Consider the following 13,079-nt stretch of genomic DNA (forward strand, 5'->3'; position numbering starts at 1 on the left):
GGAAGCGGGGGTCGCACAAGGAGGAAGTTGGCACTGCCTCGTGTATCGATGAGTTCACGTCCAACTTCGGAAGCGCCACGAACCTGTCTTTAAAACCATGAAGATTCCAGTTGGGCTTTGGGTCCTGGTACCGTTCACTGGTGGTACCGCATTTCCCGAACTTTAATCTGCACCAGATGTATATTGGAAAAAAAAAGCAAAAAAAAAAATAAATAACTTGGGCTATAAAATTTTTTTTTTTTTTTTAGATAGTCTTTTTTGGCTTAGAGTCCGCATCTAGTACCTAGTCCGCACGTTAAACATTATCATACGCGGCATACCTTGACAAAAGTCTGCTTCATTAGCCCATAAAGAGCTTTGAATCATACATAAAACATCATTATTATACCCTGCACTTCAACATGTACGTCACGTCACGTCTCTTCACATTCTCACGATCTAGAAAAACGAACCTTGGCTATCAGGCACCTGTAGATGGTCCGCACCATGTAAAATTGAGATTTTGGACATACATATATATATATATATATATATATATATATATATATATATAGTACGGAAAGTACCGTACTGGGAATGCCTGCTCGGTGATGTACGTTCGCCGAAAGAGAGCGTGCTTGTCGTGCTGCAAGTAAACACAAAAATAAACGAAAAGGTCGAAGGCAGAACCAGAGAGTTGGAAAGATGTGGATCGTCCTGTCTACCTCATCTGTTTCTGTCGCTTTCTCTTTATTTTCGAAGCGGGCGTCTTCCGGAAAACCGTCGTCTAGGCCAGAAGCAACAGCTTTACTTTTAGGAAGAGGTTCGCGTGCCTGTCGGCAGAAATGGAGTGCACTTTGTCAAGTGCAAAGCGTATACCAACGACAAGAGACAGCGGAGAAGAAAATCGAACGAACATCTCGAATGCCAATGTTGACAGTTTGACATCAAACCTGCATCTCAAAGTTCATTGGAAACACTCGTGAAAACCGCTCCCCCCTTGATCGTTTCGATCCGATGAGTGTCGTACCAGCGAGCGTTCGTGGAAAAACTAACGACTACTGCGAAATGCACTCCGAGACCCCATGCAGGTGAGCAGTCGTACCGTACCGGCTGCATTTCACCTCTGCAGTATGAACAGTTTCCCCTCCCCCCCCTTTTTTTTTTAATGAAAAGTGTAAAATTACATCTTTCTGTTTATTCCTGAAACTTCTCCGTTGTCTTTGGGGGATTGTTAAAACAACATTTTTAGGGCACGTCGTAAAAAGTGAGAAAAAAAAAGGAATTCAATGACAGCCAGCAGAGCTTACCTGCAAAAGTCGTTTCCGCGAACAAAAATTTCTGTGCGGGAGGGGGGGGGGGGGGGGGGGGGGGGGGGGGGCGAACAAGTTATTTCCGGCGCGTCAGACAGATTAATAATAAAAAAAAAAAATATGTACTTGGTAAATAAAGTAAGTGCGCAAACGAGTTCATGTGAGCTCAAAATAATTACGAACTCCGAGATTGGGACAACAAAGGGGTAGCAGAAAAAAATAGTGTTTCTGCTGTCCTTTTTTTTCACCTCGGTTTCGTTCTTTGTGATCATGTACACTGTGCGACACCGCTAGAGCGAACGCGACGTCGTCACTTTTCCGAACTCCGAACGGGGATCGGCAAAAGCGCAGCAAGTATCACCGCTCGTGGTAGCGCCCTAAATATGTACCAAAGTTGAGCGCTCTAAGGCCGCGGTAGACCAGGGCTGATACATCATACAAACGACAGCCTGCAGATCTGAAGCGTGTTTGCTAGAATGGCGCACATTGGTCAGGTAAAAAATGTTTCTGGACATATTCGAAGCATTTATGAAGCGAACCTACTTCGAACCTACTTCGAACCTCGCTTCGAGTATCTCCGCAAATAATTCTTTCATAGTGTCTACGACCGAACACACTGTCTTTTGCACGATGTGTGTCCAACGTGACTGGGATTTACTAATTAAAAAAAACGGCGATTTTCTTTTTTTTTTTTTTTTTTTAGTAGACAGTTTTGCGTTTTGAACGCGGCTTTTAGATATTGACAGGTGTCAGTACCGAAAGAAACAGTTTCGTTGCCATATGCGAACTTTGCGTTCTGCGAAGACGCTTCTTGCGCACTTCCGTCTGCGCGGAAGTTGTGGCTCCGTTTTTAAAACGGAGAGTAACTCCAACCATAAAGAATGTTTGCCATTGAATGGCGGACACCTCCTCTCCAGATTGATTGCCGCCTGGCGAGGACGATAACGCGCGGAGAGGTTGCAGCTTGGATTCACTTGCAGCCAATCAATGCCCTCGCCTCCTCCGCGCAGCTCGTATCGCGAACACGGCCCATAAACTCCTCCACTCGAGTAGTTGGAAATACTCTCAAATCTGGGCACACTTGGGCAAAGCAGCTGCGGCAGCGCGGAGTTCGCCTGACATTTCGGCGTGACAGTCCGAAGCTGCACTGGGCTCGGAGCGCCTGACCTTTGGTCCCGTCTGCTTCTGCTCTCGTATGCGCCCGTGTACGGTGCAGCTTGCCACACTCGCGCTCTAACGAGGCCGGGGAAAGGGAGAAGCTACTGATCACTCGTTCGGCCCGTTTGTGTCCACCCGCGCTGGAGAAGGGTCGGAATACGCTTGAACGCAAAGCGGACGAATGGCGCCACGAGAGCGGCGGAGTCACTTTCAGCCGAGGGCACGGACAACCGTGGTAGGGACGCTCCTGTCCTCTTCGCAACACGCTTTTGGCGGGGAACGGAGAGATGGCGCCACAATCGCAACAAGGGCTGGCTGGATGGAGGCTAATGACGCAATAATTCTTGTCTGCCCAATAAACGAATGCGCAACTACCGGATATATCTATGGTAGCGGCTATACCCTTTGTATCGGGAAGTAGCTTATGACGTGGTCTACAAACATTTACTCAAAATTCACCCTATGTTAACCCAGTACGTGATGACACCAGAACATGACGCTCTCCTTCAAACAAACCCTTGCCAGGGCCGTTGTAATGGACATATTCGTGAGCGATCGACGCGAGTTTAGAATTTGCTGTAAGCATTGTGTCTTCTCGATATTGGATCACGGAGACTTTTTCTATCGTCTCGGTGCCATATAGTGATAATAAAAGGCCGTACAGAAGTTTTAAGTGCAGTTTCGCTTTCGTAGCAGACGACAGGACCGATCCGCGGGTCTTCTGTTGAACGTCTGCGTTGAATGACGCTGGATAGAGTATGCTGGTGAACGAGCTACCAAGTTACCAAAACCCTTGTACTGCCATGGCCGTTGAGTCTTCCGCAATAGTTCAAAAGCGCAAAAGGACAAGGGACAGAAAGGAAGACATACTCAGCGCTACTTAAAATTGAACTTTATTTTCGTTGTCACTCAATATATGTACCAGCGCGAACAAAAACAAGAAAGTTATACCAAAACACATTGTTAAAAGGCTAAAATTGCGACATCACTCATCACACCACCTCAGACTAGTCATCCCTAGTTGAGGAACAGTAATTTTTTGTCCGACAAAGATACAGAGGGCATGCTAACACACAGCAGCCCCCCAATCTACCAATTTCTTTGGCTTCAAGTATTTCTCTGTGATTTTGCTTTTGTTTTTGTTTAGTACAGCAGAGTCAGCAAAGAGTGGAATTCAGCCGCAATCTCGGCAGTGCACACCGAGACAAAACCGGATCCAGAACTTTTTTTTTTTTTTTTTTTTTTTTTTTTTTACGGGGGGGGGGGGGGCGGAATGTTTTTAAGGATACTATTCTCCCATTTTTTCTTGTGCAAGGGGGGGTCCACCCATGTCCTATTGCCTTCCGAGAAGGGGGGGAGGGAGGGGCGTCGACTTTGTATGGGGGGGGGGGGGGGGAGGCGGCCGCCCCGTCGCCCCCCCCCCCCCCCCCCCTTGGATCCGGCACTGCACCGAGATACCTTGATACCACGCTATTTACGTAGTATCGGTGCTCCCTCAAACGTGCAATCTGGCAGCGCCCCGTCTTGCCCACATAGTGGCGCCCACACGATAATGGGACGGAATAAACGACCTCTTCTACCCACTCAACGAAGGAGCTTTTGTGCCTCTTCAGGCAGCTGGGTCCGCCTGTCGTTTTCGAATTAGAGTTTACCTTGTTACACAAGCTAGCTAACTTCAGAGGGGCTGAAACTTTATGGGAAACTTTATGCAATTAGGATATGACCACAACTTTCTCTTTTTTCTTCTTCTGTATAAATCAAATCAAATCAAATCACCTTTGTTTTCTCTCACACATGATGATGGGGGATAGCCGAGGGAAAAAGCTGTTTGTGTGCAGCTTGACGACCCCTCGGCACCCTTACATGGCAGACAACGCAAAAAGAAACAACCAAAATAGACTAACAAACAAATAAACAATGTGCATTTTTATACAGTGTTAGCGATGCTGTTTTTATTTAGTTACACTATGTCAATTTTAAGCGATGCGATATAATTTAGCAAGTGACGAAGTGCATGTTTAATTCTTTGATAACAAAAGTTAGTACGCGATTTGGGTATTTGCCATAAATGTATTTGACGGGTTTGATGAGTTGAAATGTGCAAATAAAGGTCAGCGAGGTTCAGAAATGCTTTAGATATACCTTTTATGGCCGATTGGTACGTTAATATTAATCGTTGACCGTAAAGTTTTGACACATCGGTTATAAAAAAGTAGTCGAAGAGAGGCAACGATGGGGAGGTCAAAGGAACATTGGCACGAAGAGCTTTTTACTTTTAGAGCGCCGCTCTTAGGCGTCGATTTCCGGCTTCAGCGGCGTCGGCGTCGCCGTCGCCGTCGGCGTAATTGCGCGTAACCCTCGTAACTCTCGTGAGGGTTACGAAGGCTACGAGGGTTACTCTCACGAGGGTTACGAGGGTTACTCTCACGAGGGTTACGCTCACGAGGGTTACGAGGGTAACCCTAGTGATCCTCGTGAGGGTAACAACCCTCGTAACCCTCGTAACCCACACGAGGGTTACGAGGGTTACCTTCCCGAGGGTCGCAAGGGTTTTGAGAATTACCGTCACGAGGGTCATGAGGGCCACCCTCACAAGGGCTACTAGGGTCATGGGAGTTATCCTCACGAGGGTCACGAGGGTTACCGTCACGAGGGTTACCCTCACTAGGGTCACGAGGGTTACCCTCACGAGGGTCATGAGGGTTACCCCCTGAGGTCGCGTGACCCCCGCTGAGGTCACGGGACCCCCCGAGGTCACGTGATCCCACTGAGGGTCACGAGGGTTACCGTCACGAGGGTTATCCTCACTAGGGTCACGAGGGTTACCCTCACGAGGGTCATGAGGGTTACCCCCTGAGGTCACGTGACCCCCCTCAGGTCATGTGACCTCACTGAGGTTGCGTGACCCCCCTGAGGTTGCGTGACCCCCCTGAGGTCACGTGACCTCGGGGAGACACCTATTCCTCAGTGCCCTACCATCCTATCCCTCAGTACCCTTCCATCCTCATCCTCAAGAGCTGCGCTCTAATCTGGCTTTACAGGGAGTTGTATACGGCTTTCATTTCTTTTCTTTTTTTGCAGCACACGGAGTAAATTTAAATTACCGGAGCCAGTGGAACCACAGATTAGATGCGCGTAGCATAAGACAGGGTAGAATAGCGATCTAAAAATTTGAAGTTTGATACTGGTAGGTAAGACCGTTCTGTATTTGTTTATTATACCCACTGTTCTTGAAAGTTTAATGCGCACATGTTTAACATAATCAGTCCAGAACATGTGGTAGGAAAGAATACACCGAGAGTTTTCAACACATTGAATAATGTCGGTACTATGTTTACAATGAGGAGAGTTTGACTGAGTTCATAAATGTAGCTCAAATATTACAGCCTTGCTCTGCGAAGGGAGGCATTTTCTCACCAAATCCATAAGTTGGATAGAACAATATTTGTTCTGGCAACAAGATGTTCCTTTTTTATCAGAAAAAATCTACTCGTATCGTCTGCATATATTATAAAATCGACATTAGGGTCAGTAGTTAGAAAGTCGTTTATATATATATATATATATATATATATATATATATATATATATATATATAAAGTGATCCTGAAATGCTTCCCTGGGAAACACCGGAATTAATATTTAGCAACGAGGACATGTGCCCATTTATTGAGACATGTCGTTGACGACTTTGAAGACATGACCTTACCAGTGAAAAAGAAACTTCCCGAAAACCGCATGAATATAATTTATCTAAACGAATACCGTGGTGGAAACAGTCGAACGTGTTACTAAAATCTAAAAATATACCAACTGTTGACAACTTTTTTCTATATTGTCAAATATTTTCTCTTTTTGGTGTAAGAGAGAGCACTCAGTTCATCTGAATTTCCTGAACCCAAATTGAGGGTCGGCTAAGAGTTTATGCTTGTCATTTGTAATTCGTGAGTGCAGAATGTTTTCTAAGCCTTTTGAGAAAACTGGAAGAATGGAAATTGGTCGATAATTCCCGAAGCAATTTTTCTCTCCTGTCTTGAACAATACTGTTACTTTTGCGGTCTGCATACCCATGAAAACTATTCCTGACGCAAGAGCAAGGTTCTAAATGTACGTTAAACAAGGCGCAAGGACATCTATTCCACGTTTCACAGGTTCAATATTTATGTGATCAGCATCACAACTGTTGCTGTTACGTAAATTAGTCATCGTCGAAAAAACTTTGCGTTCATCTGCAGGATAAAGAAATATTGATTCGGCAACTTGCTATATTATTTACTGCTTCACTACAGTTAGTTCCTGTCCCAACGTTTACAAAATAAAAATTAAAAGCATTAAATGCAGTCGGCGACAGGGCTTTCTGGCGAAACACTAATCGCCTGTTTCTGCAGATCCTATCATTTTCGCCAACGGAAAGCTGCGCGGCATCAACACCTGCAAGACGACGTTGTCAATTTTGTGACTGACACGATTCAAGCCAGCGGCCGCAACCAGGCGACTGGGTCATCAGCGATAAGAGCGGCTGCAGCGACACCACGCTCCCGAGACACTGGAAAAAGGGGCGTCGCAGCTTCGAAGCTATAGGGCTGCGCCTAGCAGCGTGTAGCTCGAGTCAACCACCGACTAGGTTCGCGCTTGTCTGGAACTTTCTAGACGCAGTTTACGAACGAAGTCACCGGATTCAGTCAGGTTTCGAGTGGTTTTGCTTTTACAGTTCGGACACGCATCTTGTTCCTCTAGTCTCTTTTCGCTGAGGGCAGCCTGCAGTTTTTTGTTTTTTTTTTCTGTGCGGAAAGAGCTGCAGGCAACGCAATCAAGAGCGGAAGGGGATGGCCGCCGCTTCGGGAGGCGCGTCTGCAAGACCTGGCCGGACACATCAAATCCCGGCCTTACCGGCAACTCCGGGACGGCAGCACCGGAAAAGGGACTGCCACGCCAGCTCTCCATCCTCGTCGGTCATGTCGGATGCATCTTTCTCCGACGTCGAGTCATGCATGGAAGAAGCGGCGATACCCTTGACCAGTGACAGGGACGACACCGACGACGGTTTCATCCCCGTAAGGTCCAAGAAAAGTCGGCGAGCCTCGACAAACAGCGGTGACACCGTGGTCTCGTGGGGGTCTCGCACGTCATCCAAAAACGCGGCCAATGGACACACGGTGCTGTTCCGACCGACAGACAAGACCAGCGTCCGGGCGCTCAGCAGACCTCATTTGAATGCCCTCTTTGGCTCCGTTGCTTCCCAACAAGTCAAGGAGATAAGGGTCAACGGCAGGAAAAATTTGATAGCAGTCGACGTCCTGACGGAAGAAGCTGTGCCAGCGCTCCTTCAAATTCAAAAGATCTGTGAGACGCCAGTCGACGCACGCATACCCTGGAGGGTCCGCCACATCGCGGGAGTCGTCCGTGATGTAGACCAGGCACTGACGGATAAAGAAATTCTCGAAGCCCTGCGAGCCCCAGCTCACCAAGTCCTCGACGTGCGGCGCCTGGAGAAGAGCTCCGCAATCCGAGTCACCTTCGCAGGCAAAGACCTGCCGCACTACGTCCACATGGGGTACGCGCGTCACCTAGTCACACTCTACGTGGCAAGACCACTGCAGTGCTTTCGATGCAACAGAATCGGACACGTGGCAGCGGCCTGTCAAAAGGAGCAGACGTGCGCCAAGTGCTCGGGCGGGCATGAATCCACGGCGTGTGACAGTGAAACTTCTCGCTGCATCAACTGCGGAAAGGGCCATGCACCAACTTCCGGCCAGTGTCTAGTCCTGAGGAAAGAACGCCGTGTGTGCAAGATGCGCGCCAAAACGGCGTACACCCACTCGGAAGCAAAAGCGGCTATACGCAAGCAGAACATCGGCAAGGGTCACCGAAACGCTGAGCAAGCAGCGGACACAGAACTTCCCAAGACGGGGTCCCAACAGAGGCTATCCTTAACAGATTTCCCGCCGCTGCCTGGGAGTCAGGAAGGGAGGGAGAAAAGGAGGGACCATGATACCACTCACCCTCCAAAAAAGAATCACAGCCGCGGTCTCCGGCCGGACGACGCTACGCTGGAGGACAAGGGCTGCCGCTATGCCAAGGTCGCACGAAGGGCTCAGGGCAAAGTTCCCGCGACGATGGAGACAGCTGACGTCGCCTTGCTCCGAATGGTATCACGCTTGTTTCGCGCAGTAAGGCAGCTGACCCAAGCACGGGGCCACACACCAGAAGCAAAGTTCGCACTGGAAGTTGTTGACGCCGTCAGCGAAAGTCTCGAGGCTATCGCCCCACAGTCCGCCTGAGCACGCACCATGCGCCCACAACACTAATCTCCCACAACAGTAACCCGTTGTCCTAAGGAAGAGTCCCACCCTAGGCGGAATGACGTACCAACTGTGCTGCAGTGGAACTGCCGAGGCCTCTCCGTCAAACACAGTGAGCTCAGCCTGCACCTGCAACGCTATCCCAGCCCTGTGCTGGCACTCGCAGAAGCAGGGTTACCAGGGAAGCAAACTTACCTGGATACGTGAAACTTACAACCCAATCCATACCAAGTTTCCCCCATGGGAGCGCGGCTCTTTTTATTCGACGAGGGGTGCCTCACGTCCTAGTTGACACCAGCCGACTGTGTACATTATCGGCGGAATTCGTGGCCGCAAAAGTCAGCCCCGAAAATCGCTCGCTGCATGTACTCGTCGGATACGTACGTCCCGATGGTACGCCGTTGCCGACGAAGGACATTGTAGAGTGGTGTAAAGGCGTTGAGGGAGACCGTTTACTGTGCGGCGACTTCAATGCGCACTGCGAGGCATGGGGAAGTCAGAAAACCAACAAGCGGGGAGACGCCCTCAATCAAATGATTGAAGAGCTCGGACTGGTTGTCGCGAACAACGGTGCGCCTACCTTCTTCAGGCCCCCTCGAACGTATAGTGTCCTCGACGTCACAGCACACACACCATCGCTGGAGCTGACTTGGGAAACAGCACCAGATACCAGAGGAAGTGACCACTTCCCCATTCATAACACGATAAAAAGGTGCCAGACGGCCCAAAAGGTGACGCGATCGTGCACGAACTGGGACGTTTTCCGTGCATCCTTGAACCTCACCCAAACAGACATCCCAGAAGCCATCGTTCACGTGCTGCAGGCGGCAACGCGCACGTCCCGTGTCTCGGAATGGCTCCCCAAACCGGACCTTACTTTCCTCAATCTCCAAGCGGCACGTACCAGGGCGCAGAGGAAGTACCGCAGGACAAACAATCCGGCGGATAAGTCCAAGTTCAACAGAATATCAGCCAAGCTGCGAAGACACGCTAAAGCGCTGGTTAGAAATAGATGGAAGCTCATGTGCAAAGACGTCAACGCACCCACCTCCCTCGCGAAGTTGTGGGCGGTACTGGGGGCAATGACCGGGAGACGTCGGACAAGACACGCTTTGCAAGTCCTAGCGCTTGCGGCTAACGTAACACTCGTGGATGCTGCAGAGAGACTAGGCGCACTGTACGCCCCCGCAGAAGGAACGGAACGACCGCCGGCACCCGACGCTGCGCCTGGGCCCCTACACTGTTAGAAAATTCCATCAGTCTACGTGGAAAAACCGAATAGAACATGTCCCGTTTTCTGGAAATGCATACAATGTGCTGTTTGCTTTCAAAAACGGGAACTGTACCATATGCATTGAAATGTGCTATTTAGGCAATAAGTATGAGCTTATCCGTATAAATAAAAAAAAGCCGTATAGAGGGCCGCCCACACTAGCGAGAAAACGCGCGTGGCACGCCGATCGCGGCAAGTAACAAAATGGCGCCGAAGCACAGTCAGCGCCACGAGCGCGTGCAGAGACACGCCCTTTATCTTCCCGCTTAACCGATTTATCGGCGCGCCGGGCGCGTTTTCTCGCTAGTGTGGGCGGCCCTTAAGACTACAGTTTATAGTCGGTTCAACTGGTATAAGCGAATTGAACGCGCCCAAAAGTGCCGGATATCCAGCAATTTTTATGGAACTCTATCAGACCCCGGAAGTACAGTGCCCGTGAGCCGTGTTACGCCGCGCGCAGGAAGACATCTCTCACCCGCGCATGCGCAAGCCGCTGGCGGCCGGCGTGGGCCCGCGATCTGCGGAGTGCTGCTGCCCGTTCGGAAGGCGAGTTCGACGTTGTTATCGCGTCGTCAGAGGCGTTCAGCGGTGCGTAGACGGCTTTGTTTTCCAAGGTACGTATACGTTAAGTTGTTCCTAACGCAGTGTGATTTTACTATCTCTAAGGGTGTCGTATATTCCAAGTTCGGGATGCCCAGCGTGTAGCGTCTTGTCTTCCCAGCTGCGTAATGCTATACTTCGTTTCACCTTATCTGCGAGCGAAGCCAAAGCTAGAAGCGCGAGACCAGCGCTTTTTGCGTTTCTCCCCAGCTCGCGCGCTCGAGCAAAGCCTGAACGCACGGAGCTTTCGTGCTCGCGCTTCCAGCTTTGCCTTCGCTCGCACATAAGGTGAAACGAAGTATAGGCCTTTTATAGTTCCTGATTCGGGGCGGCATACTGCCCGACCCTACTTGGTATTGATGGTATGCTGCGCTGCGTAGTTACGCGAAAAAAAAACTGGAGAAATGAAGTTAATGCAGAAGGAAGGACAGACAAAAACATGCATGAATCGGCGCAGACTAACAACTGTTTAATTTCTTTCTCTATTTTCTCCCCCGACCCGTATTTCCAAAATTGCGGCTAAGAAAACGAATGGTTGATGTCTTGAATTTGTTGGCTTCTGAACTTGATGGTGTTTGCTGTGGCTGCCTCTTTGATATACGAACTGGATGGTGTGTTTTTGTAGCGTTTACCTGGGGCCTGATGTTTGCTCCGACAAGTTTGGTATCTTATTGAGTACATCTATTTCTTCTTGTCGCAAAGCTAGTGATGGCTCACTGACGCACGGTCCGTGTCTACCCGAGGCCATGTGAAAAGCCTCGATTATTTCACGCTTTGTTCTGTCCTTTGATCTGGCCAAGATGGAAGTAGTGTCAAGGAGAGCTTTGCAGTTGCATTTTGAACAATGCGCTGCAAGGTTGCCAGGTGCTTGCAGTTGTCCGCATGCATAGTTGTGCTCCCTTAGTCTCTCGTTAAGGCATCTCCCAGTCTGTCCGACGCCTTAGTATCGGTCGGCTCCAAATACATGAGCCCTTGTTCTGCAGGGGCACACGAATATACCTGTGACCGGGCTATGCTTATCAGTTAGAATAAGTAATATGAACCAAAAGGCATGAATGTTCAGCATTCTAATAATGGGTGTATCTCAAAGCGTCCCATTCGCATTTGAACCTTGCACATTTCGTCCTATTCTCATTTGGTCCTTCTCGTTTGAACCTTCTGATAAGATCCGAATCGTGTTTTTCGCAACTGGGCCCATTCTCATTTTGCCCGTTCCCCCTACGACCGAATGGCATTACATCGGCATGCTTCTAACGTTGTTATGCCTTCGCGGCTTTGTTGATGAGCCTTACCTTGCTTGGGCCCCCAACATACCATTAGGTATATGTTATGTGTAGAGGTGCGCACTGAGAATCGTACAATGACGCGTCTTCCCTTCCTCTAAGCAAACGAAAAAAAAAGCGATGAACATTTAATTTGGAAACTTTGTTTGAACAGAAATAGCATACATATTAGCAGTGGTTCTCAACCATTGATGTTTCGCGGACCCCTTGTAGAAAGGCGGAGATGATGGAGGACCCCGCTCGGGGTGAGGGGAATAGAAAGGTATAGGCTATCATGATAATGATTTAATAAATGAATATAACTACTTGCTAGTGTGAAGTAGACTTATCTCATTGACACACGCACGAGAGTACTCACCCAAAAATTGGAACGTTTCTTAACGACGCGAAGAAAGACAACTAATATTGTCGTGCTTGACTGATAGGACATGGCTTCGCGGACCCCTATAGATGCCTTCGCGACCCCCATTTGAGAAACACTGCAATATAGAAGTGGTGGCATTGTCCCAGGTCGAGAGACCCCAAAAAACGTGACATCTCGGAATATGATCTGGGTGCGATAAATACTTGGTCTGTTTTATTGTCAGCTAGTAGCTTTTCACGACGATCTCGACGCACTGCTAGAATCCTTGGCGGAGAGAGTATGCCTGTAGCGTGGCACACACACACACGCACGCACAAAATATATCAATGTACTTATTAATATAACCCCCCCCCCCCCAAAAAAAAAAAAAAAAAACGATTTTCGTATAGAACGAGTCAAGTGCGACGGGTCAAAGCGAGATATTTTTGAGAATGGCTGTTTTGAAAAGGGCCAGGTGAAAAGGGCGAAACGAGAACGGACTCAAATGAGGAGGGTTGAAATGCGAAGGACGAAACGGGAAAGGACCAAATGCGCCAGGTCCAAGAGAGATCTTTTTGAGAATGGTTGTTTTGAGAAGGGCCAAGTGAGAAGGGCGAAACGAGAACGGGCTCAAATGATAACCTCCCTCTAATAATAACCAGAATATTCTGCTTAAGCACTTCAGGCAAGTTTTTTTTTGTAATATTGCATTTACTGGTACTGTGAATTCATTTTTTTAACCGAAGTATCGTTGGGTACAACTTTACTAGACAGGCGAGCTGGTTAATATTGATTTATTGATATTTATTTATTGCGTGCCCAAAAACA

Source organism: Ixodes scapularis, unplaced genomic scaffold, assembly GCF_016920785.2.
Source record: "Ixodes scapularis isolate PalLabHiFi unplaced genomic scaffold, ASM1692078v2 PGA_scaffold8__174_contigs__length_109621045, whole genome shotgun sequence".
In the NCBI taxonomy this organism is placed as follows: domain Eukaryota; kingdom Metazoa; phylum Arthropoda; class Arachnida; order Ixodida; family Ixodidae; genus Ixodes; species Ixodes scapularis.